This window comes from Fukomys damarensis, unplaced genomic scaffold, assembly GCF_012274545.1.
Source record: "Fukomys damarensis isolate Sample0158 unplaced genomic scaffold, DMR_v1.0_HiC HiC_scaffold_9, whole genome shotgun sequence".
NCBI lineage: Eukaryota > Metazoa > Chordata > Mammalia > Rodentia > Bathyergidae > Fukomys > Fukomys damarensis.
In genome coordinates, this window is record NW_022900921.1 from 24,662,029 (window position 1) to 24,666,188 (window position 4,160).

Sequence of the window (4,160 nt, forward strand, 5' to 3'; positions counted from 1 at the left end):
TGTCATATTCTTATTACACTGGGCTGTTTATAATTCTTTCTGTATCAGTTGACTATGGTCACAATAATTCTGCATAACAGAACCTCAGTGGCACACACAATAGCATGGAAAGAGCTGGCTCTTGTGGGCCAGTTGGAAGTGGGTTGATGTGGCAGACTGGATCCATTCCCCGACTCCTGGCACCACCAGGCCAGCCTCAACTTGCTGTTCTTGCGGTGAAGGCAGAATCACAGATGTGCGTGCTTCACCATGCAGATGCTATGCCTGCTTCTGCTAATTCCTCACTGGCTACTCCTGTTGTCAGGTGCAGGAACCCATTTCCTGACCATGGAAGTTGGGGAGAGAATGAATGTGTCAGAATAGTAAATGAATCTACACACATCCCTTCCATATTGTGGGCTTTGTTGAGAGCCTCATTGTCTTTGGCTAGCACTGGACACAGGGTAGACACTCAACAGATAATAATGACGTTTGCTGAATACTTCCCTGGGCAGTCACTATGCTAAGATCTTTACTTCTGTTTTCTCATTCAGTTGTCTTAAAAGCAGATGAAAACACTGAGATGCAGAAAAGTTATGTGAGTGGCTGTAGACGGCATGGCTGTGTAAATGAGTCAGGATACAGACAGGGTGATCTGGTACCAGAGTCAGCTCCCATAATTAATAAATGAGTCCAAGAACAGGAATGCTGGGGTTCACGGGGACAGGTAACAGAGGCATGAGAGTCGAAGCATTGTTTGCCCGCGGACTTGAAGGATGAGGAGGCCTTCCAGAGTGTAGTTTGGGCAGGACAGTCTATACAGGGGAACAGCATATGCAAATGCTCAGGGCTGTGGCAGACTGGCTACTGGGGAACTGTAAGCAGTTTGGTGCTGCTGAAGAATGAATTTTCAAAAGCAGTCAGGTGAAAGATGAGACCAATGGGGTGAGCAGGAAAATCACATGGTGGAAATACCTGTTCTCTCCCGCTGTATGTAACTTGGGTGTTGAGTTGACATTGCTGTGGTTCGGATATGGTTTGATAGGGTTTTTTTTTGTGTTGAGACCATGGCCTCAGTGTGGCCACATTGGAGGTAGTGGATCCTTTAGAAACTGGGCCTGAGGAAGTCAGTACTGTCCCCTCCTCACTCTCTGGCTTCGTGTCTGGCTACCTGAGACTGTAAGGTGGCTGCTGTATATTAAGGAAGAATCACATAATAAGATATGTGAAGGCTGGATTACCAATTCCACCAAGCTAGAAATCAGAACAAACTGTATGAAAGGGATATACACTTTTAATTTAAGTCATTCTAGTTTGTGGTCTCTTTGTTATAGCAATTTAACTTTATCCTGACCATTGCATCATAGGATTTCATCACAGCTCAAACGGGAGCTGAGGTTTTACCCTTGAGCATGTACTGCAAGCTTGTGTCAGGCCTGTAGGGGTCAGGCAGGCCATGTGGATGAGGAAGGCCAGCTGAGGGTTTCTTTTCACCATGAAATATATTCTTTCCACAGAACCCTCCCTCTTGTGAGGAAGATGTAAAGAATCTTTTTGTTCTCAACTCTGCTATTAGAGAAGCATGTGGCACCATCTTATTATTTTTACTTTGTTTTTTTTTTTTTTGTACTGGGGATTGAACTCAGGACCTTGAACTTGTGAGGTAGGCGGCAGAACCACTGAACTAAATCCCCAACCCTGGCACCATCTTAGTATTGGAAAGTATGTTAATCAGCTTTCCATTACTGTAACAAATACTGGAGAGAATCAGTTTATAAAGAGAAAAATTCTATTTTAGAGGCTTCAGCCCATGATCATTGGCCCTGTTGGTTTGGGCCTGGGTGAGGCAGTTTATTGTGCAGGAGCCGTGGTGGGCAAACCACTCACACTATAGCTGGGAAGTCAAAAAGAGGAAGAGAAATAGGCTGGAGTCCTGATTTCCCCTTGAAAATTTCTCACTCGGTCCCACCTCATAAAGGTTCCATCACCTCTCAAAGTCACCAATCTGGAGACTAAGTTTAACACATGGGCCTTTGGGACTATGGCAGGAGGAGCTCTGGAAAATTAGAATGCAGCTGCCTCGGGTCAAGCTGCTACTCAGCCCATATACTTTTCATCACGTGGGAACGTGAGCACCCTCCTTAGCTAGATATTCCAATTTTTCAAGAGTTTCAAAATCTGAACTTGTAAGTTTAGCACAGTTTATGTCAAGGAGGAGCACAGAGTTTCATGGCAAAGTGATCAGATGAAAAGGCTCAGGGATAATGGACAATGTGTATCTCTGCAGCTCCTCCAAACAGTGGTGTGAGTCCACAGTACCCTAGGCATTCTAGAACCCAACCAGGAAGGCCAGAGAGGAGCCAGTCTTCCCAGCTCAGAGCTGTCTCTCTGAGCACCTCTGACTGTGGATGCTGGTTATGGAGATGAGGGACTAGAGGCCATTTTCTTTTCTTTCTTTCTTTTTTTTCAGTCATGAAGTCAAGGCCAACTCCCAGACAGAGTCCCCTCACATAGTGGGGGAGGAGGAGGATGAGGTACACACATTATAAAGGAGCCCAACATCTTCACGGGTAATTCTGGGTGCTGTGAGGCCAAGTCCTCTTCACTGTCAAGAATCATGCCATCTTCCATGAGCATCTCTGGCTTCAGAGGGACATCTGGGGGCTTATCAACTCTACCCTCAACCTCTGTTTCCAGGTCGAAGTCCTCTGTGTACAGTTCACAAGATTCTTCATCTTCTTCATTCACTAAGACAGACAAAGTATTTCTCTAGGACAAGTGAGCTTGTCTTCATGCCTAAATCCTTTAGGCTGCTTGCCTGGGAAACTTTTGTTTCCACCTCTTTCACAGGCTCTTGGGTGGACTTTGGGTGGTCACTCTTGGGGACACTGGGGTCACTGCTAGGGCCATCCCCCTCAGAGTCACACTCCTCCTCCTTGAGGCTAGAGTTGTTATTGCTTTCCAAATGCCCTTTCAAGCTTGACAGACTGGAGAGTTCTGAAGCACTTGAAGATAAGTCTTTGGGCCTATTGCTGACACTTTCTTCCCCTATAATTTTACTAAGGAGCTGAAAAGGTTCATATATGACTTCTGAAAGGCATCATTTAGTGTCTTCAATTTTCGCCTCCATTTCAGGCACTTTAAGAAAGGAGCGAGTATCAGAGGGAGAAGTCAGTAGGGAAGAAGGTGCAGTGTTGGAATCTCCATCTGTATTTCATGGTTGTGTGAAATGCTTGAACGGGTATAAATTCAGTTTGGAGTCAGGTGACTTATAGGACACAGTATCCGACTCCTGCCTGGAAGTGTCAGTGGACAGACTTGACTAATGTCTTTATCAAGTGCCTGTGCCTCAGGGGGTATGGGGATTCTTTTGGCTCCATCTTGACTGACAAGGACTTCACCAGGCTCATGAAGAACTTAGTGCTGAAGAGAGTGGAGGATGAGGCACTGGAGGAGAGGATAGGAGACTTGGAAGAAGAGGACAATGGGGTAGAGGAACTGGTTTTCTGCTCTGAAAGGGATGACACACTGGGAGAACTAGCTAAGGGCCCTGATGAAGATGACCCTGGAGACAGAGCCAATGGCAATGTGCTTAGTGCACTGGAAGAGGGGATTCCAGCAGCTTTACAGTGTTCTCAGAGATGGTCAAAATGGCAGGGGCCTGGGATACAGACAGTCCATTTGCCATGATGGGTGAGGCAGCAGGGCCCACAGGGCCATGGCCACCCTGGGGTTCAAGACAGAGGCCTTCCTTGGCTTTGAGCCCTGTTACAATGCTTTGGCCATCCAGCCCCTCCTCAAGGTATTTCCTGAACTCCTCCTCCTCTTCCTTCTTCTCCTCCCTGGATACTGAGAAGTGAATGGCGATGGTGTCTTGGGATACAGACCTCTGTACATGCCATGCACTTTGGGGTGTGATGATTTTGGCAGTCAGTGGTTTTGTTGACATGGCAACCATTCAGACTTGTCATTTCCGGCTTCACAAGGGCTCAGGCTCCCGGACTTGCCTCACTGTGTAGCATTGGTGCCCATGCTCCATGGCTGCCTCTGCTTGGGATCAAGCTTAAAGCTCAGGCTTTGGCTCAAGCCATGGTTCTGCAGCCCGCCTGCCCCCAGGCACTGACTGCCCCTAGAGGCAATTTTCTGAGCTCTGGTAGAATCTTTCCAGCTGTTACAGAAAT

General features: G+C 47.0%; 1 pseudogene; it reads right to left on the reverse strand.

The window, feature by feature from the left end:
* Positions 1 to 2,234: 2,234 nt before the first annotated feature.
* Positions 2,235 to 3,928, reverse strand: LOC104860981 (annotated as a pseudogene).
* Between the last annotated feature and the right edge of the window lie 232 nt (positions 3,929 to 4,160).